We start from the raw sequence: 22,605 nt of genomic DNA on the forward strand, positions 1-22,605 counted from the left end.
TGACTTCCCTGTTTAATGTTGTGTTTTTCACCCATCCTACCCTTCGCAAAGGAAGCAGGTAAACAGTGTGGGCTGGTGGTGTGGGAAGGGTTTTTGAGATTAATTGATAAAGGTGGAATTCCATATCAGCTGGACGCAATGGAGCTTACTTCCAAGTAGACACATGAGGATTTGTGCTGAAAGTTTTTTTTTTAGAATACATTGAAGATTTTCAGCTGCATATTCCCCCTGCCTGTTCTATAAGAATATTATCAGGGGGTGGGGAACCTGTGGCCCTCTAGATGTTGCTAGACTCCAGCTCCCATCATCCTTGACAATCAGCCCTGCTTGCAGGCACGGATGTGAGTTTTATTTATTTATTTATTTATTTAGCCAAATTGCTGAATCATTTAATCAAAACCTTCTGTAAGAAATAAAATAGTAGATTAAAAACACTGCTAAAAGTTATAAAACTAGGGAGAAGAGAAATGCATTATCCTAAACATGCAAATACAATAAGCAAACATTGCTATATATATATATATATACACACACAACTAACTCAATTTGGTAGGCTTGGTGAAATTAAAATTTATCCCTTTTGTAAACCACTTTGAGGCTTTTTTTAAAAAAACACAATGAAGCAGCATATAAATGTCACGAAATAAACAAATAAAATGTTTTCAGCCTTCCTGATAGGAATAGGCAAGGAGTTCCACAGCACTGGGCTACCACACTGAAAGACCAAATCATTGCAGTTGCAGAAGGAAGAATGTGTAGCACAGATCTTATTTATTTATTTTAACAACACTCAACTGGAATTTGCTGTCAAGTGGAATTTGCTGCCAAGGAGTGTGGTGGAGTCTCCTTCTTTGGAGGTCTTTAAGCAGAGGCTTGACAACCATATGTCAGGAGTGCTCTGATGGTGTTTCCTGCTTGGCAGGGGGTTGGACTCGATGGCCCTTGTGGTCTCTTCCAACTCTATGATTCTATGAACTTTGCCTGGATGGTTTGTGATCTCAGGAGTATGCTTGCCTTCACAAGTGGGGTTGCACCCCTGCTGGCTCTGCTGGCCACCCCCCCCCTTCCTGCTCTCTCTTCATTAACCCCCTAGTGTCAGGGCTGGTTCAGCTGCAGGTCAGAATGGAGACTCTGAGCAATAATGTTCATTCTTTATTCGAGGAAACAGAATACAAAGAAAGGAACCACTGGCAAGACTGACCCCTAATAAAACAGTTGACCTGAGCCTCCCAGTTCCCCCTAAGTCTTCCTCCTTCCAGTTGTTTACCCTGCAGTCTTAAACTCCATCAGTGAGGGGTTGCCCTGCGACCTCTGGGTTCCTTGTTCTGCAAAATGCAAAGCCCTCTGTGCCCTTGGAGACAAGAGCGGAGGGGAGTTGATTACAGTAGGAATGGCAGGCTCCTGAGAATCTGTAGCAGCCTCAGCTCTCACCTCCTCAGCTGCCTGTCCTACATCGGCAGAGCTTTCTGCCTGTTCTTCGTCTCCCTCACTCAAGCCTGTTGCTTTTTCAGCATACAAGGATTTTGCCCCACTCCACCCCTTCATCCTCTGACTTGTCTTCATTATCCCACCACCACTCCCCTGGCTCTGAGCCTTCCTCTTCTGAAGCTTCCTTATGGGTTCTACGAACAGAGTCTCCCACCATTCCTCATCATCCTTCCCTAACGCCTAAAGCTCCCCCTTCCCACTCTATGCAACTACAGATCTGCCAATGCAGGCTGCATGATGACAGCCTTACATTTCTATATATATCAGAAGATAAGTTATTTGCACTGTGACATCATACTGTTGCTTTTACAGTTTGACTGTTCAGGCATTGACTGCTGTGCTAAACCTGCTCTGCTCCCAAATATATGGCTTCTGTTTGAAACATTGGCATGGTGCCATGACATCACAGCACATCACAGACAGTAGTTTGTTGTATTTTAATGGAACATTTGTGGTAGGAAAAGTTTTGAAGTGTTTTCTGGAAGCTTCAGACCTTGCACAGATTGCTACTCATGCCTGATAGCTTTGACTGTGCAAATCAACTGGAATGCAGAATACACTTGAGAGTGCAAACCATCCTGAATGTGCAATGGAAAAAGAGGAGTGTAGTGGGCCTAGAACAGAAAATGACACCCTATCCCTACTCTTTCCAGTCTTTTGAGGAGTCTCATCATTTGATTATTTGGCAAGCAATGAAAACTGGCATCCTCAAGAGGTGTTTTAGTTTTATTAGTTTGGCACACAGGCATGCTCTGTTATAGCGTAAGTGGGCGAAGCCGTTTCTTCTTCACACACCTTTTACTGGAAAGGAATGAAGAAACCAGAAATAATTGGGTGTATGGTTGAGCTTATGAAAGGCATTTCTTAGATGAGATGAGGACAGCGATCATCTACAGAGCACACCTTCTATAGGTCCTAAAACGAAGACTCAGCTGAGTCATAAAAACACCTCCATCCAAAATGCCTGCAAGCCTGAAGGCACATGAAATGGCTGAGAAAATTCACTCTAAACAGTGCACACTAAACAGTATCTGAGTCCTAATCAGAGAGCATCTCCTCTGACTCAGGATGATGCTGTGCTGACACATCCCAGATCTGGGCCCCCAGCTGAATTTGACAGGGAGCGTGCACATTTTAATTAGTGTTTAAAACAGTCTCTCCATATTGGGTTAGGACATTGTCAGCACTCCACGCATCCACATTGGTGACCACATGCTTGAGGTAGTAGATGATTTTGTCTACCTGGGTTCCATCATAGCCAGCAACCTTTCCACCGACAATTAGCTGGACAAGCGTATTGGCAAGGCCAATCATATTGGCAAGCCAGGGTATGGGGGAATGTGATGCTAACATCCGCTAGCAAGATGAAGGTCTACTAGGCTTGCATGTTGAGCATGCTGCTTTATGGAAGTGAGTCTTGCAAAACTTACAGCTGCCCCAAAGCAATGCCTCAATGCCGTCCACATGCAGGCAATGGTTTTGGGCATCACGTAGCAGGACTGAGTCCCATGCCCACATTTCCAGCATGTTTGCACTGACGTCTACTCTAGTTCAGTCATGTCCACAGAATGGAAGATGGCAGCTTCCCCAAGGACATGCTCTATGGGCTGCTGGATTCTGGCACCAGGCACCAGTTGGCTGACCAACTCTTCTTTACAAAGATGTCTGCAAGCGTGACATGAAGGCTGGCAACCACAGCCCGCTGTGTGGGAATCCCTTGAAGATGATTGCAGTGCCTGGAGATCAACAGGTCATGTATCCACAGCAGTGACCAGAAGAGGAATCACCACTAGGAGTTGCACAGAAAGAAGAAATGCCATGTGTATCTTCAGCAGGACAACTGAATGCCTTCATCTGCCCCAGCTGCAGCAAAACTTGTTTTACTCACATCGGTCTCTGTGGCCACAGCAGGAGCTATAACCTTCCAGCAGTTTCACGCCATCCCCAAAAGCACACTCCTGAGACATACAGATGCTAACCAACCTTCTCTCCCCACCACCACATGTTGAACCAGAATTAGACATCCATTTTTGGGGGGAGAGAGAGGCAGTGGTGGCTGGAAGGGTGTGGTGTAGGATGGCTTACTTGACTTCCCAATGCCACACATCACTGCATCTAACCAACAGGAGAAGTGGCGAGGTAGCAGGGAACCTGATGGGTTGAAATGAAGGGGAGCAATGCCACAATATTGGCCACTGCTGGAGAGAAGGAAACGCAGACATCTCCTTCTCCCTTCCATTCTCACTGCAAGATCCCCACCACCACTACTCTTTGATAGCATCAGATGATGATGATGATGATGATGACGACGACGACGATGATGATTTATTTATACCCCAGCCACTCTGGGTGGCTCCCAACAGAATATTAAAATACAATAGTCTATTAAACTTTAAAAGCTTAATAGGCTGCCTTCAGATGTCTTCTAAAAGTCTGGTAGTTGTTTTTCTCTTTGACATCTGGTGGGAGGGCGTTCCACAGAGCAGGTGCCACTACCGAGAAGGCCCTCTGCCTGGTTCCCTGTAATTTGGCTTCTCGCAGCGAGGGAACCACCAGAAGGCCCTTGGCAATGGACCTCAGTGTCCGGGCAGAACGATGGGGGTGGAGACGCTCCTTCAGGTATACTGGACCAAGGCTGTTTGCTCATGGTAGATCCATTCTGACATGGAGTAATAAGGCTCAACCTCAACACTATCCAGCTGAATCCCAGGTGGACAGGGGTGACATCTATGTGGAACCATGGGGGCTGAGCCCCACCCAAAAAAAAATTCAATGAAGGGGCTGGTCCCCTGTAAAGTTCTACTGTGGTGCGCACACACAACGTGCTGACATCATGCACACATGGTGCAAGGCATGCACACATGACGTAGTGACATTGCGTGGCCCCTCAATCATGAAGGCAAAGTGGCACACCTGTAGGTGGACATAATTCAGGGATCTGGGCATCGGCTGGATCCAATGCACAGCCATATTCATTTTCCAGAATCCCCTTGGACTTCTTTTAGAGGTGTTGCCAGACTAGAACCACCCACCCACTCAAAGAAAAAACCCCATTGTTACCCAAGCACATCTCATATTTTGCAAGGGTTTAAGAGCGGCATGAGATCTAATCAGTGATCATTACTGGAATTGTGAACCACTACAACCTTGAATCAGTGGCACCACCCAGGTTTGCGACTTCTTCCAAAGCTTTTATGTGGTTTATATATAGGTCACACTATTCATGCAGAAAAAACCTATTTCAGGGGGATCATGGAGAACCAAGGCCACACCATATGTTGTTGAACTCCATGGCCTATCAGCCACAGGCATCATGGCCAAAGGCAGGGATGATGGGAGCTGGAGTCCAGAAGCACAGTTTCCTCTCTTCCTGGCCTGTGTAGTCCAGCATTGTGTTCTCACAGTGGCCAATGTGATGCAGTCTGGGAAATCTGGAAACGCAACATCATGAGTGCAATGGAACATTCCCAATAGTGATCTCTAGATACTTCATTCAGAGACTTAACAAGCAAGGCATTTTGAGAAAGAAGCTCGTTTACACTAGATAACTTCCTGGATTTCGTGAGGGACAAGGGAAATTTTTTATTCGCCGTGCATTTGGTTGGTAATGGACCAGGATTGATGGGCCTTGTTTTGTCGATTTGCCACACCCAACTGCCCTCTTAAAGAGACTCAGGTGGTTGGGTTCAGGGGAGGAGTTGTGGTGTAATCAGATGATGCAGTCTTGCGTTAAGGACTCCCCTTGCCAACCTACTTGGTTCTGATACTGACAACGAAAGAATACAGAGAGTAGAACCTAATCAAGTTCAACTGTATACAAAATATGAGTATACTGCACACTAAATATCTCAATGCAACACTATAACTCAGAATAATGTGAATTTACAGAAAACAAACAAACACACACACACACACACACAGTATAAAAATATTTATATATACAGCCTTCTCACAAAACTAATAGAGACACTATTCCCTGAATGCCGATTTGGGGTTGGTTGGAAGACTAAGCTTATCTAATTTTAGAGCAGCAGGAAAAGTTACTTTTTTTTTGCAGCTGAAGGTAATTCCTGGCTGCTGTTTGGAACAGCAAGCTACAACCATAGCCTGAAGCATGAAATTGCAGGACCTCCAGATTCCCCGCAGAAGTTGCTTTTACATTGGAAGCGTAGCATATGAGGTGGGAAAACACCACCTTTGGGCTCATCTGCACTATCTCCAAAACTGGGGTTAATTTATGAAAAGCCAACTTTCTGCTAACTAGCAGTAACATGATAAGGTTTTCAGAACAGATCACTTGGTGATTTGCCAGGTAGCATGCAATTAACATATCCAGTGCTTTTTGTTCTGGTGGTATTCAAGGGTACGCAGTACTGGAACCGTTTTCCTCCCAAATGTTAAAAGTGTGGCACTAGTCCAGGATGGAGAGGTTGTTTTACATGCTACTTCAAATGTGCATGCCCCTAGACAAATTCAGTTTGGGACTCAGATCAAAGGATGTGTTCCACTCCAATTAGATACAATCAAGGGGACTCTGCACAACCCTGATAATGAGTGAAATTTCTCAACAATTGCCTGTGGTTTCAGACGTGCAGACTTCTTAAGTGGAGTTGTTTCCATGACACAACTGAGTCTTCATTTAAGACCCATATAGGTATGCCCTGTTTCTTAGATGAAATGAGGCTAGTGATGTTTCACTAGCCGCGTTTCATCTAAGAAACACCTTTAATAAGCTCAATCATCTCCACAATTATTGTTTTCTTTCCCCTTTCCCGTAAAAGGTGTGTGAAGAAGCTGATTCACCTAATGAGACGGCTGCAGAACGTGTCAGTGTAGCAGCATAATCAAACAAAACCACCTGTTGTAGATCTCTGCTTTTGTTTCTTGCAACTAAACAAAGGATGTTACTTCCCCAAAAGACCACAAACAGAGGCGATGGAGTGTCATTTTCTGATCTGGGGCCCTTACACATCTCTTTTTCCTTGCACATTCAGGGTGGTTTCCACTCTCAAGAGCACCCTTGCAATCACACATTCTCCTGCATTCCAGTTGATCTGCACACTCTAAACTTTCAGGATGATCATATGGCATGAGTAGCCATCTGGGCAAGGTCTGGAGCTTCTAGAAAACACCCCGAAACTTTTCCTACCACAAATGTTCCATTAAAAAAACTGTCCCTGATTCTATGGAGCCTTGCCAATGTTACAAGTTGAAGCTTCTTCTTCCGGACCAGGGCAGGTTAAGCACAGCAGTCAATGCCTGAACAGTCAAACTGTAAAAGTAACAGTATGATGTCACAGTGCAAATTACCGTATTTTTTGCTCTATAACTCACTTTTTCCCTCCTAAAAAGTAAGGGGAAATGTGTGTGCGTCTTATGGAGCAATTACAGGCTGCACAGCTATCTCAGAAGCCAGAACAGCAAGAGCGATTGCTGCTTTCACTGCACAGCGATCCCTCTTGCTGTTCTGGCTTCTGAGATTCAGAATATTTTTTTTTCTTGTTTTCCTCCTCCAAAAACTAGGTGCGTCTTGTTGTCTGGTGTGTCTTATAGAGCGAAAAATACGGTACTTATCTTCTGATATACATAGAAATGTAAAGTTGTCATCATGCAGCCTGCATTGGAAGATTTGTAGAGAGAACGGGAGGGGGTTGGCCAGAAGAGCAAACAGGCACGTGCAAACCCCACAGATTAAATGAAAAGGGGAGGATGGTCAGTGTTTCCCAACCTTGGGCCTCCAGCTGTTTTTGAACTACAATTCCCATCATCCCTGACCACTGGTCTTGCTAGCTAGGGATGATGGGAGTTGTAGTACAAAAACAGCTGGGGGCCCAAGGTTGGGAAACACTGGATTAGATAGATAGATAGATAGATAGATAGATAGATAGATAGATGATCGATGAATAAAATGTTTTCAGCAGTTGTCTAAAGCAGCAGCAAGGTGCCTTCCTGATAGTAATAGGTAAGAGTTCCATAGCACTGTGCTGCCACACTAAAATCTTTCCAGTCTTTTGGCCATAGCAACAACCATTTATGTTCTCCAGTTGTCAAATTCCCTATTGTAGGTATATAGTTCAATAGAATATTATCCTCTGAAAATTGGAACTTTTTTACACGGTCATATTTCTCCCCACAATTGGTATATATACGTCACTGTAAAAACATGTGTTTTAAAGAAGCATTCGTTGTTTGTTTTATTTAAAAAAAACCTCAGTAGTTTACAAGAAGAATACATTTTAATTACAGCAAGCCTACCAAGTTGTGTAAGTTATCTATATTTCTTCTTTTTTGCCATTTTTACTTATTGCATTTGCATGTTAATGATAATAGCATTGTTTGCATTTCTTTTTTAAAAAAAATAATATTTATTAAATTTTCCAATAAAAACATACAAATACAAACAACAACAATAAAAACAAACACAAACAAAGGACAACAAGTATAATTTCGAACCTTATTTTCTCAACCTAGTTTCCCCGACTTCCTCATACTTCACCGTTTTGTATTCTAGTTTCATTATCCCATCAGCAAATCCATTCCCTTGTTTCCCAAAAGAAGAAGAAGAAGAAGAGTTTGGATTTGATATCCCGCTTTATCACTACCCGAAGGAGTCTCAAAGCGGCTCACATTCTCCTTTCCCTTCCTCCCCCACAACAAACACTCTGTGAGGTGAGTGGGGCTGAGAGACTTCAGAGAAGTGTGACTGGCCCAAGGTCACCCAGCAGCTGCATGTGGAGGAGCGGGGAAGCGAACCCAGTTCCCCAGATTACGAGTCTACCGCTCTTAACCACTACACCACACTGGTTTTTTACTAATTCCATTCCTTTTCTTACTCAACATCTCTGAAAACCACATTATTTTTAAACCCATGTCAATCTAACATTCATTAATCTTATAGTATTTATTAAGATAGTCCTTAAATTTCTTCCAATCTTCTTCCACTGTCTCTTTCTCCTGGTCTCGGATTCTGCCCGTCATCTCTGCGAGTCCCATGTAGTCTGTCATTTTCATCTGCCATTCTTCCAGAGTGGGTAGGTCTGATGTCTTCCAATACTTTGCAGTAAGGATCCTTGCTGCTGTTGTGGCGTACAAAAATAAAGTTCTGTCCTTCTTTAACACCACATGGCTGACCATACCCAGGAGAAAGGCCTCTGGTTTCTTCAGGAAAGTGTACTTAAACATCTTTTTCATTTCATTATATATCATTTCCCAGAAAGCCTTAATCCTTGGGCACGTCCACCAGATGTGAAAGAATGAGCCTTCATTTTCTTTACACTTCCAACATTTATTATCTGGCAAGTGGTAAATTTTTGTGTTTGCATTTCTTTTCTCAGTAGTTTATGGATTTTAGCAGAGTTTTGATTTACTGTTTTATTTCTATGCTACTTACAGGACTTTTGATTAAACAGTTTATCAATTTTGCTAAATAAATGTCACATCACCACCAGCCAGCAGGACCAAAGGTTAAGGGTGATAGGGTTTAGAATCTAGCAAACTCTAGTTCCCCATCCCTGAAAATCTTCAATGTACAGTGGTACCTCGGGATACAGATGCTTCAGGTTACAGATTCCGCTAACCCAGAAACTGTTGGTTTCTGCTTCCTTCACTGAGCAGCGAAGTGCTTGTCACAAGACAATGTTTACATTCCGCAGTCAAGTGCTGTTGGGTTTTCTCACGGGAAAGGAGACTGGATGTGACGTACACTGGTTTCCTGTTTTTCACTGTTCTTTGCAGTTCAGTGTGTTTCTCTCCGTGCTTTAGAGGAGAGAGGATGCCTTTCTCTGCTCCGGCAGAGGGAAAATGTTTTTCTGTAAATTACCAGCTTTGAAGTGTAAATAAAGTAATATAGAGCATGTTGGCACGTACTTTTCATCATTCCGCTGTGCACTGGACACTGCTTATCTCCAACAGAAACAGTGCTTCAGATTAAGAACTTTGCTTCTGGATGAGAACAGAAATCGTGCGGTGGCGGCATGGCGGCAGCAGGAGGCCCCATTAGCTAAAGTGGTGCTTCAGGTTAAGAACAGTTTCAGGTTAAGAACGGATCTCCAGAACGAATTAGGTACTTAACCCGAGGTACCACTGTATTCTAAAACAAACTTTCAGCACAATCCTCATGTGTCTACTTGGAAGTAAGCTCCATTGCGTCCAGCTGATATGGGATTCCAGCTTTATCGAGTAATCTCAGACACCCTTCCCACACCACCACCCACACTGTTTACCTGCTTCCTTTGCGAAGGGAAGGATGGGTGAAAAACATTAAACAGGGAAGTCAAACAGCTGACAATTAAAGATCTAACGATTAATTTTTATTTCCTGGAATTGAGCAAGATTTCCTCTATGCACGCCAACAAACCATATAAAAAGGGCTGTCTCCCAGCAGATTGCTCCAGAAGCATCTGATACTCTGAAAGTATCTCTTCGGATCCAGCAGGAAGCCAGGTAAATTGTTCCCTGTTTGTGGGTTTCTTGCTGATAGAAATACTTCTCTTCTCTGTAGGTTGTTAAATATCAGACTAACTTGGTATTTTTTTACCCAGACCGAAACGTTGAGATAAATGTTCAACTTTTTCTCTGCACAAAATTCTGGAAAAATATTCAAAACGAGTGTTTCAGTTGAACTGTGGTTTGTGTTCAGATGCCTCTCATGAATGATCACCATTTCATGGGTGTTCTAGTCTTCATAAGAAAAGAGCCTCTGAATTTGGCATAGCTGAAATTGTTTGGAGACACATAAGAAAAGAGTCTCTGAATTTGGCATAGCTGAAATGGTTTGGAGACACAACGTCCCCAAAAATATTTCCTAGAGAGAAAATTTTGGGGAATTTGGGGGGTTCAAATGGAACAGAGGGAGCGCTCCCTTACAGAGTCAGATCGCTGCTCAAACTAGCTCAGTACTGTCTACACTCACCGACAAGTGTTCTCCAGGATTTCAAACCGGGCCCTTCCCAGTCCTATCATCAGGTGCTGGTAGTTGAACATGAAATCTTCTGCATGGAAAAAAATAATATGATGAGCCACTTGAGTTATGGGAATTCAATAATTCTTCCTGCCCTACCTGGAGATCCTGGGGATTGAAACTAGGAGTTTCTGCATGGAAGACAGATGCTCAGCCACTGAGCTATGGCCCCTTCCTCAAGTGGGCACATTCTCCTTATGCAATGGAAGAGATGCAGTAGAAGGAAAGCAACATGCTTTGAGAAGGTAGATGCAATGTATTGCAGAGGCATTCATTCTTGCCATGGAATCCCACCACAAGGGAGATCAGTTGCAGATTTAGGCAACAGTGTCCTTGCTACCAGCCGGGGTGCCTATGATAGACCTCTAGTGTCAGAGCAGGGGAGCCTCTGAATGCCAGGGCTGGGAAACAGCAATGTAGAGAGTGCTGTTTCAACAAGGTCCTCTTTATGGGCTTCCCATTGGGTCTTCTCGCTGGCCACTGTGAGAACAGGATGCTAGACTGGATGAGCCTTTGGTCAGATGTACAACTAAGATCAGGAACTTGGGCCAATTTTCTCTCTTCCCACCCCTCTCTCTCATAGACATATAGCCAATGGTGGGAGATGCCAGAGACAAAAGAGGGAGGAGTTATTAATGTAAATGACACCTTTTCTGCAGTGGGCAAATTTCTACATGCAATTGCACACTCCTCTGTCCCTTCCTTTCAGACAAGCGAGAGGAATTGACAGATTTCAAGAGCACCTTCCAGGCAGGCAAAAAATAAATGGGACTTGAAGCAGGGTCAGGTTGTGAACTGTGGAGAAGAAGGGGTGCCGCTGTCAAAAAGGATGTGTGACTTGGGGAGAGTTCTGGGAGCTAGGTAGAGGGGCCTGGAGTTGGCACCTGGGTCTGAGGTTCTGCATCTCTGTTTTAATCCAGTATTTGTGGATCATAATTGCTGCATCCAAATGTCATTTCAGATCTACCCTCTCTGCTCCAACATGTCTTTCCTGAATGACAGTATGCTGTTGGAAGACTTCTATGAGCCAGAAATGGATGCTTTCTCCAGCCTTGACTCTTTCTCTTATCAGTATCCAGGCTGCTACCCACAACGTCCACAGTTTCCTGGCCGGAGTTGGGGATGTCCTCGGGGGTATCGCCCCATCACAGGGTGCATCCCCTGCTATCCTGGTCTGCCGTGTCCTCCAGGGTACCGTGTCATAAGGGTTTGTGTCCCTTTTGGCCGAGCTTCCTACCAAGGAAAAGGCTGGCCATGTAAATCTGAGACACAACATTGACGGAATATCCAAGAAAGAAGACTCAAGATTCTGATCCTCGACTGAATGAATGAACGTGGTATTCAGAAATGCTGAGTGCTCCAGAAACCCCACTGTGGAACCTGTGGGATTTGTGAGGCCTCAGCACTTCTCTTACCAATCCAGATGCTGCTTTTACTTTAGTCCTTTGAGTTTTTCCTATCTTGGCATGCTTATCTTAAGAGCAGGCTCCTGTTTCCCAACCACACCTATCACCTTCTATTCCACCCATTACTGATGAACCAGGACCCTCTACCACAACTACTTCAACTATAAAAGATACTAAGTCAACATGGCCAAAGTGAAGACTGGTGGTCAACCCTGTTGGCTTAGCCTACAATCATTTATCAGCTTTGTCTTTCTGATGTCTACATGTCAACATGTCTGATTATTGTTTTTTCAGTGTTCCCTGTTGCATTTATCTCCATCTGCCCTGAGTCATTTCCACTGACTCCTTCCTTCATTTTCACATTAAAATGTTCAGCATATCATAGAAAGATTCTGTTCGAGTTTTCTTTTCCTTCCTTTCACTTCATCCTCTGTCACAAGGTAACCAGTGTGGCATCTTCCAAAGGTTGCTGGTCCAAAGGTCAGGGATGAAGGGGTTTGGAGCCCCACATCATCTGGGAGGGGGGCAACACATTGCCTACCCCTGCTCTATGACAAGGGCAACTAACCCCCTTATGCTGGTGGCCATTGTCATCACATATTCCGGCAGCAGATTCCCAAGTTTATTCATTGAAGAACTAGCTCCTTTTATGGTTCCTAAATCTGCCAAGATGGACAAGATACCAGACCACAGAACTAACCCTTCTGCGCACTCACTTCTGACAGCCTCAATTCCAATCCCTTCCCTTGAGAGAGGGAATAAGTTCTAGCTCATGCCCAAAAAGGTAAAAGACCCCTGACAGTTAAGTGCAGTTGCAAAGGACTCTGGGGTTGCGGCACTCATCTCGCTTTACAGGCCAAGGAAGCAGGCGTTTGTCCACAGACAGTTTTTCTGGATCATGTGGCCAGCATGACTAAGCCACTTCTGGCGCAACAGAACACCGAAACCAGAGCAGTGCATGGAAATGCTGATTACCTTCCCACCAGAGTGATACCTATTTATCTAATTGCACTTTATGGCATGCTTTTGAACTGCTAGCTTGGCAGGAGCAGCGACCAAGCAATGGGAGCTCACCCCATCATGGGGATTCGAACAGCTGACATTCTGATCAGCAAGCCCAAGAGGCTCAGTGATTTAGACCAGAGCGCCACCCACGTCCCTAGCTCATGCCTACTGTATCTTTATCTTTGGCCAAGTCAGGTTGAACAAACAGAGGGTCCCTAGTTAGACAGGATTCAATCACATCACATGAAAATCCAGCAGTTCAATTAAGGTTGGTTTGGTGCTCTCCCACAACCATAGATGTCAACTCCCTGGGGCCCTGGGGCCCCGAGCACCCCCAAAATTCCTCATGAAGGAGCTGAGCCCCACAAATTTCAGCAACAGGGCCATGCACACTGCATGGCACCCACAGCCCTGGGCACCCACGGTCGCGGCATCAAGTTGGCACTCCTGCCCACAACAGACTTGGGGAAAAAATGGATTTTTCTGATAAGGTGGTGGCTTATCAGTGGTGACTGGTATCCACTGAAACTGGCATTACAGGAGTGGGAGCCTGAACTAAGAACAAGCAGAACCAGCTAACTCTAGTTTAGTCCCCACCCTCCTCTCTGCTGAGTTTTAGAAGGGCAACACTGAGACTAAGGAGAAGAAAGGTTGGCAGGCACTACCACCACCTGGAGTGGTTCCTGGTAAGAAGGAAGCATGTAGGTGGGGACTGACTGAGTATCAGGCATCCAGGGAGCCAGTGGTTAAGAGCGGTGGATTCGTAACCTGGTGAACCGGGTTCATGTCTCCGCTCCTCCACATGCAGCTGCTGGGTGACCTTGGGCTATTCATACTTCTCTGAAGTCTCTCAGCCCCACTCACCTCACAGAGTGTTTGTTGTGGGGGAGGAAGGGAAAGGAGAATGTTAGCCACTTTGAGACTCCTTAGGGTAGTGATAAAGCGGGATATCAAATCCAAACTCTCCTTCTTCTTCTCCTTCTCCTTCTCCTTCTCCTTCTCCGCCTTCTCCTCCTTCTCCCTCTCCTCCTCCTCCTCCTCCTTCTCCTTCTCCTCCTTCTCCTCCTCCTCCTCCTTCTCCTCCTCCTCCTCCTCCTTCTCCTCCTCCTCCTTCTCCTCCTTCTCCTCCTCCTCCTTCTCCTCCTACTCCTACTCCTTCTCCTTCTCCTTCTCCTTCTCCTCCTTCTCTTTCTCCTTCTCCTTCTCCTTCTCCTTCTCCTTCTCCTTCTCCTTCTCCTCCCTCTTCTTCTTCTTCTTCTCCTCCTCCTCCTCCTCCTCCTTCTCCTCCTCCTCCTCCTCCTCCTCCTTCTCCTCCTTCTCCTCCTTCTCCTCCTTCTCCTCCTCCTCCTCCTTCTCGTTCTCGTTCTCCTCCTCCTTCTCCTCCTCCTTCTCCTTCTCCTTCTCCTCCTCCCCCCTCTCCTCCTCCTCCTCCTCCTGCTCCTCCTCCTTCTCCTTCTCCTTCTCCTTCTCCTTCTCCTTCTTCCAAAGGGAACAGAAGTGAGACTAAAGGGCAAATAAGGGGCAGAGGGGTGAGGTTTTGTGACATGGGTAGGTGGGGCTTTGAAGGCAGCGGGGGCGGGGATGAAATAACAGTAGAACCATGATTTGTTAAAAGTGAAATATACTCAGAGTCGCAAAGTGATTTCATGCTCTTTATTCAGCTCATAGTGGTGAGGAGGAATGAATGAAAGTCCCCTCAAGGTATCTGCTTTATATACATTATTTACACAATGGGCTGCACATGATTGGCTAATTCCGGAATTCTACTGTAAGCCAATCAGGTTGTGGATTCACTTAAATCTGGAGCATGATTGGGTGGTTCCTGCCAACCAATCATACTGCTGCATTGTTCTAGGACCAATCCGACTGCTGCATTCTGAATCCTATTGTTCTAGGACCAATCAGACTGCTGCCTTTTGGATCCTATTGTTCTAGGACCAATCAGACTGCTGCAGTTTGGATCCTATTCGACTCAGTACATAACACCCCTCCCCTCTAAGTTCCAGTCCTGCCCGGGAGGTCGCATTCATAGTCCTCAAGGTACGCTGGCGGCCTACGTGTCCGTTGCGGCCTGTGGTGTTCCCTGGTCCGGTGTTCAGGTTCTGGCTCGTGTTCCAAGGATGCTGGCTGTGATGGGGCTGTTTGGTCTGGCGCAACCGGCTCGCTCAGTCGTGGTTCTGGTTCCGGTGTCCTTTCGGCCTCACGGGTCCTCTCTGTATTTACTGATTCTGCCTCTCCTGCTGGCCCCTGCTGCTCTATGGGCCTCACTGCCCCACTGTTCCCTTGGGACTCCTCTGCCCTTTCCTCCTCCTGGGTTTCTCCCGGGAATCGTCGCCGTATCTGGTCGCAGTGGCGGCGCCAGCATTGCCCTCCATCCGTTAGCACCTCGTACGACACAGGGCCAGTGACCCTGGTGACTGTGGCAGGTACCCATGCTGGGCCTGCCCCAAAATTCTTTGCGTACACTGGGTCCTGGGCCTCGAAGGTCCGGGGGTTCCTGCCTTCCCCCACCACTACCTCATCCTGAGCTCTATCGGGGTGAAGGCGGTCCAATCTGATTGCAAGGCGCCGACCCATTAGTAGTTCAGCGGGGCTCCGGCCAGTCGTTGAGCTGGGGGTGCTGTGCTGTGCTAGGAGGAATGTGGCAAGGCGGTACTCCCAATCCCCTTGCGTCATGCGGCGAAGGGTGTCCTTGGTGGTCCGCACCATGCGTTCTGCTTGGCCATTGGTGGCAGGGTGGAATGGCGCCGAACGGATGTGGCGGATGGCGTTCTGCGCTGTGAAGGTTTGGAATTCTCCTGACGTAAATGCAGTCCCGTTGTCTGAGACGAGAGTGTCAGGGAGCCCGTGGGTTGCAAACAGCCTGCGTAGTACCCGGATGGCTGCGGACGTAGAAGTGGACGGTACCAGTGCGACTTCCAGCCATTTGGTGTAGGAGTCCACCACTATGAAGAATGTTTTCCCCTGAAAGGGGCCAGCGAAGTCCACATGCAGGCGTGACCATGGTGCTCGGGCGGACTCCCAGGACTGGACTGGGGCCCTTGGGGGATCTGGGCGGGATTCTTGGCAGGCCTGGCAATGTTTGACCCAGGCCTCTATCTCTCCGTCGATCCCCGGCCACCACACATAACTCCTGGCAAGGGCCTTCATTCTTACTACCCCTGGGTGTGTCTCATGTAGGGCTGTGAGGACCCTTTTGCGGAGGGGCTGGGGAACAACAACCCTGCTTCCCCATAACAGGCACCCCTTGTGGGCCGACAGTTCATGTTTGCGGGTTGTGTAGCCAGCGAATTCTGGCCCAGGCCTGCTGCTGGGCCATCCCCTCCACACCCAGTCCAGGACCCGGGAGATGACCCTATCTTTCTTGGAGTGGTGTGCCACTTCTTGTGCCTGAATGGGGCGGTCGGGAAGCAGCTCCAGGCTCATAACCTCTTGTGCAGGTGCTGGGTCGGGGCCTGTTTCCGGTAGTGGTAGCCTGCTGAGGGCGTCCGCATGGCCCATCGCCTTCCCCGGGCGGTGAATCAGCGCATACTGGTAGCTGGCAAGGAAAATTGACCACCTGAGGACACGAGGAGACAGCACTTGGGGGGTCTGCTTTTCGGGGGCAAACAAGCCAAGCAACGGTTTGTGGTCAGTCACCACGGTGAAGGGCCGCCCGTACAAGAAATCATGGAATTTTTTTACTCCCTTCACAATTGCCAGACCCTCCTTGTCGATTTGTGAGTAGTTCCGCTCGGTTGCGTTGAGTGTCTGGGAAAAGTATGCCACCGGTACCTCTCTCCCATCCGGGAGTTGGTGTCCCAGGACAGCGCCAATGCCATAGGGCGAGGCGTCGCATGCTAGCACCACCGGCAGCCTCTCGTCAAAGTGTGCCAAGACCGAGTTTGAGACAAGCAAGTCCTTGACTGCCTGGAATGCGGCCTCCTGGCGCTGGCCCCACACCCAAGGGGCCCGCTTGTCCAGGAGTCTGTGTAGGGGCTCCGCTACCGCCGCCTTGTGGGGAAGGAAGGAATGGTAAAAGTTCAATAGTCCCAAGAAGGCCTGAAGTTCAGTCTTGCTCTTGGGCGCTGGGGCATCACAAATGGCCCGTACCTTGTCCCCAGTCGGGTGGACCCCTTCTGCGTCCACCATAAATCCCAGAAAGTCCACCTGAGGCACTCCTAGTAGACATTTTTCCCGCTTCACCTTGAGACCCGCTGTCTGGAAACGGTGCAGAACGGTGCGGAGGCGGTCCTCAAACTCCTCTGGTGTGGGCCCGGCAATCAACACATCATCGAAGAAGGGGGTGACGCCAGGAATCCCTTTAAGGAGCGAGTCCATTAGATTCTGGAATATGCCTGGTGCCACGCTGACACCGAATTGCAGCCGCTTTACCCTGAACGCTCCTCTGTGCGTCACAATCGTCTGTGCCTCTGCTGTGGCCTCATCTACTGGCAGCTGTTGATATGCTTGGGCCAAGTCCAGCTTGCCAAAAATTTTCGACCCAGCCAGGGTAGCAAGGACATGGCTGACCACTGGCACTGGGTATGCATGGGCCGTGAGGGCCTTGTTTATAGTACATTTGTAGTCTGCGCAGATGCGGACCGAACCATTAGGCTTGACGGGTGTGACGATTGGGGTTTCCCAGGGGGCATTAGGCACCGGCTCCAGCACTCCTTGCTCCACTAGCCGGTCCAATTCCTCGTCTATACGTGGTTTCAGGGCGAACGGGACCCGGCGGGCCTTGAGCCTGACTGGTCGTACTGCGGGGTCAAGCTGTAGAGCAATGGGGGGGCCCGTATACTGTCCCAATTTCCCATCGAAAACCCCTGGAAATTCCTTGCATATAGCGTCCACATCCACTTGTAAGGTAGTGTGGTTCACTCCGGTGATGGCTAGTCCCAGTGGTCCAAACCATGCCAATCCCAGTAAGCTAATGTAGGGGCCCTTGACCACAAGCAAGTCCAGTTGCCGCGTCCGCCCTCGGTATTGCACCCTGAAGGTCCCCACCCCCATTGTGGGGACCTTACGTTTCTGGAAGTCCCGGAGGGTGAATGGGGCCGGCCTGAGTTTGGGACCCCCAGTAGGACACAGTTTCCTTAAGGTCCTTGCCGAGATTATGGATAGATTTGAACCCGTGTCAAGCTCCATGCGGCATGGGGCCCCCTCTATCCGTACCTCTACATAAATTTTCTCTATGTTGGGGTAGGGCAACTGGTATACCTGGAAGTCCGTGAGCTCCGTCGAGTTGCCTTGGTGCGTTGGGCCCCGGGACCTGGGGCTCTTGGATTGGTCATCTGATGCCTGGCGTCGGGTGAGCCGAGCCCGACACACCCGGGCGATGTGTCCCAATTTTCTGCACTGCCTGCACTCTGCATTGCGGAAACGGCAGGTCCTCCTCTCGTGAGTTTCCCCGCAGCTTGCGCAGTTCCCTCCTTCTCGTCGAGGCAGCTGTGGTATGTGGGCTGCTTGAGTGCGCTGCTGTACTCGGTGCACCTCCTCCCTGTCAGATCCTGAGTCGTCAGTGAGGTCTTCATGGTGGACCCTCGGTTGGGATGGCAGGCTCGGCCGTGCCTCTTGCGTCGACCTCTTGGCAGCTTCCGTTGCCAGGGCCTCCTCCAGAGCGACCTGGAACGTTAGGTCCTTCTTAGCGTAGAGTCGTTGTTGCAGTTTCTCATCCCTCAGGCCACCGACGAGGCGGTCACGAAGCATGTTCTCCAGCTCTGAGAAGTTGCAAAACCGGGCGGCTTGGCGGAGAGAGGTCACAAACCCAGTTATGGTTTCCCCAGGGGCTTGCCGCTTTGCATAGAAGGCATTTCGACGAGCCACCACTGAGGGTTGCGGCGAAAAGTGCCCCTTCAGCTGTTCCATTATTGTTTTGTATGGAACAGTAGCGACGTCTTCAGGCGCAAGGAGAGCCCGGGCGATTTCAAACGTCTCCTCTCCGCAGACGCTGAAGAATATCGCCCTCTTCTTGGCGTCTTCTTCATCGGTGACCCCTTTGGCTTCTAGGAGGAAAGTGAAACGGGAGGCGTACGCTTCCCAGTCTCCCGTTGCTGGGTTGAACGGCGAGAAGCTGCTGTCGGTTGCCATTCTGAGTTCCTTGTGTCCCGGAGCTGAAGCCTGGATACACGGTGCGAGGCAGCGGTGCGGCAGGTGGCGGTGCTGCGGTGCTGTGTGTGGCAGTCAGCTCAGCGGGATCCCATCCTCGTCGCCAGTGAAATATACTCAGAGTCGCAAAGTGATTTCATGCTCTTTATTCAGCTCATAGTGGTGAGGAGGAATGAATGAAAGTCCCCTCAAGGTATCTGCTTTATATACATTATTTACACAATGGGCTGCACATGATTGGCTAATTCCGGAATTCTACTGTAAGCCAATCAGGTTGTGGATTCACTTAAATCTGGAGCATGATTGGGTGGTTCCTGCCAACCAATCATACTGCTGCATTGTTCTAGGACCAATCCGACTGCTGCATTCTGAATCCTATTGTTCTAGGACCAATCAGACTGCTGCCTTTTGGATCCTATTGTTCTAGGACCAATCAGACTGCTGCAGTTTGGATCCTATTCGACTCAGTACATAACAAAAAGCATGCCACCAGGCAAAGCAGAAAGTTGGATTTTTGCTTTGCATAAATTGACATGTCATCCAACCAGATGTTTTGAGACCAAAGAGATGGATTTTCTCCTTCATATGCTACCATTCTAATGTAAGAGGAACGTCTCCCTCTGCTAGAAAGCTGGAGGTCCTGCAATTTCCCAGCTCGCTCTTTTGACCTCCACTTCATTCCTATGAGATCTTTCAGCAAGGGTGCCCTCAGGTTATTGTTCTAGCTTGCTCTTCCATAGGCTTCTCAGGAATTGCCTGTCAGTCTATGAGGGTTCCATTTGAAGGGCAGCTACAGACTGATTCTCTCCCCACATGCACCACTCACTTGTTGTAACAGCAGCATCTCCCTCTGCTGGCAGGCTGAGCCTAATGCATCTTAAAAAGGTAAAGGGATCCCTGACCATTAGGTCCAGTCATGACCAACTCTGGGGTTGCGGCGCTCATCTCACTTTATTGGCCGAGGGAGCCGGCATACAGCTTCTGGGTCATGTGGCCAGCAGGACTAAGCAGCTTCTGGCGAACCAGAGCAGCGCATGGAAACGCCGTTTACCTTCTTGCCGGAGCGGTACCTATTTATCTACTTGCACTTTGACGTCAAAGAGAACAACAACTCCCAGACTTTCAGAAGACATCTGAAGGCAGCCCTGTTTAGGGAAGCTTTTAATGTTTGATGCATTACTGTATTTTAATATTTTGTTGAAAGCCACCCAGAGTGGCTGGGGAAGCCCAGCCAGATGGGTGGGGTATAAATTATAAATTATTATTATTATTATTATTATTATTATTATTATTATTATTATTGGATGGTGGGAGTTGTAGTCCAAAAAGAGATGGAGATGCAAGTTTGGGAAACATGGTACTAGGGGCTCTGTCCCCATTCATTTCCCAACCCTTTTCCCTCTAGTATTCTGTCCATAAAGGCTCAAACAAATGAAACTGTCATTCTCCAGAGGTTATTCAACTCATACACCCCAGGTGGCCAGCATGGTCAACAGTGGGAGATGATATGAGTTACGGTCCAGCAATATCTGGAGGGGCAAAAGTTCTCTATCCCTGACAGACATGTTTAGGGAGGGCATGGCAGGCAGAGACAGCAGCAAGGGAGAATGCATGAAGCAATAACAAAGAATCACAACTATATGTTATCATCATCATTACTCATCTGTTGAAAGACTTGCCTGCTGTCATCCATGCTTCAGTAGCCTCCGGGTTTGATAGCTATCATGTACTCTCAACACAGCTGCATCTGGAGGCAACTTTGAAAACTACCGCTCCTGTTCAGTTTTTGGCAGGCGTGGGCAGATAAGTACACAGCTCACCTGTTTTGGAGCAACTGGAGCACTGGACCTGATTCAAAATGTTGGTTATTTTTCAAGGGCTGTGTCTATTCCTAAGCAACCTTCTGAGGTGGAAGTGGGGGCATATGTCAGCGGTGGGCTATGCCAGTGAAAAGATGGAGCAGAGCAACTAATGTGAATTTTCTTTTTGTGCCAAAGGCTAATATTTACCCATGCTCACACATCCTTCTCTGTCCTCCATCCAGACCAGCAAGCACCCATTCTAGTTTGAGAAAATCATCCAAGGTGGGTGCAAAGCAGAGCTAGTGAGGGGGGTAGTCTGAGGATTCTTGAGAGCAAGAGTGAGGGGCCACATTCACCCCTCAAGCCTCATGTTCCCCACCCCAAATTTAAAGCCCTGAAGTCCTGATTACTGCTACGGTTGCCATATTTTGAAGAGCAAAAACGAGGACACATTTACCAACTTCTACTTTTAACTATGGACGCAGGTGGCGCTATGGGTTAAACCACATAGCCTAGGGCTTGCCGATCAGAAGGCCGGCGGTTCAAATTCCCATGACGGGTGAGCTGCCGTTGTTCGGTCCCTGCTCCTGCCAACCTAGCAGTTCGAAAGCACAAAGTAGATAATTAGGTACCACTCTGGCGGAAAGGTAAACGGCATTTCCATGCGCTGCTCTGGTTCACCAGAAGTGGCTTAGTCATGCTGGCCACATGACCCAGAAGCTGTACGCTGGCTCCCTCGGCCAATAAAGCAAGATGAGCGCCGCAACCCCAGAGTTGGTCACGACTGGACCTAATGGTCAGGGGTTCTTTTACCTTTACCTTACTTTTAACTATGGATCGCTATGATGACTCTCATTTTACATACCCATGAAAAAGAGTTGGTGTCCTGGAAAAAGAGGACATATGCTCTTGTATCAGCATCTCTCCCCCCCCCCTTCCTAGCATGTGAGATCTTCTGCTGAGAGCTTGCTCCATCTCAAATGGAGGTGAGCTCAGCTTCCTTCACCAGGAGCAAGGATTTATCCATCACTCGACTGGATACCTCCTTCAGTCGTCTTCAGTCCAGCTACAAACTTTCTTTATCTAGTCCATCTGCAACTGTCTTCAACCAGTGGCAGATTTTGGGCCCTCCAATTTCAGATCCTCCAAGTGTCCCTATTTTCCAGAGATAGTCCTGGATTTATAGAAACCATCCCAGTTTCTGATTCGATCCCAAAATGTCCTGCTTTTTCTTAGGACATCCCTATTTGCATCAGACAAATGTTGGGAGGATATGGAGTGATGCGACACAAGTCAAGGAGATAAGTAACTAGACAACCTTTACAACAGTGTTTCCCAACCTTGGGACTGCAGCTGTTTTTGAAATACAACTCCCATCATCCCTAGCTAGCAAGACCAGTGGTCAGGAATCCATTATATACATTATGGGAATCCACGAATCCATTACAGATGTATCTGTGCCTTCATTATCTCCTGGAATGCAAGATGTTGTACCAAATCAAGTTGTGCTCAGAGGAGATCTATTGAAAAGAATACAGTCGTACCTTGGAAGTCAAATGGAATCCATTCTGGACGTCTGTTTGACTTCCAAAACATTTGGGAACCAAAAAGTGGCTTCTGATTTGCTGCAGGAAGCTCCTGCAACCAATCGGAAGCCATGGAAGCCCTCTTGGACTTTAAGCTTCCAAAAATAGTTCATAAACCGAACAGTCACTTCCAGGCTTGTGGCGTTCGGGAGCCAAAAAATTTGAGAACCAAGCTGTTTGAAAACCAAGGTACGACTGTACAACTGTGTTAGCTATTTCCATTCTTTTCAATGTGTATGAGAAAGGAGGATGAAGAAAACAACACAACA

The 22,605-nt window shown here is 47.6% G+C and overlaps 1 long non-coding RNA gene across 1 annotated transcript; it reads left to right on the forward strand.

The window, feature by feature from the left end:
• Positions 1 to 9,773: 9,773 nt before the first annotated feature.
• LOC310833099 lies at positions 9,774 to 12,241 on the forward strand. Its single transcript, XR_014558563.1, has 2 exons — positions 9,774 to 9,930; positions 11,409 to 12,241. It is a non-coding gene; the product is annotated as an uncharacterized lncRNA (long non-coding RNA).
• Positions 12,242 to 22,605: the final 10,364 nt, after the last annotated feature.

This window comes from Podarcis gaigeae (genome assembly GCF_964106915.1).
Source record: "Podarcis gaigeae genome assembly, chromosome: 16".
In the NCBI taxonomy this organism is placed as follows: domain Eukaryota; kingdom Metazoa; phylum Chordata; class Lepidosauria; order Squamata; family Lacertidae; genus Podarcis; species Podarcis gaigeae.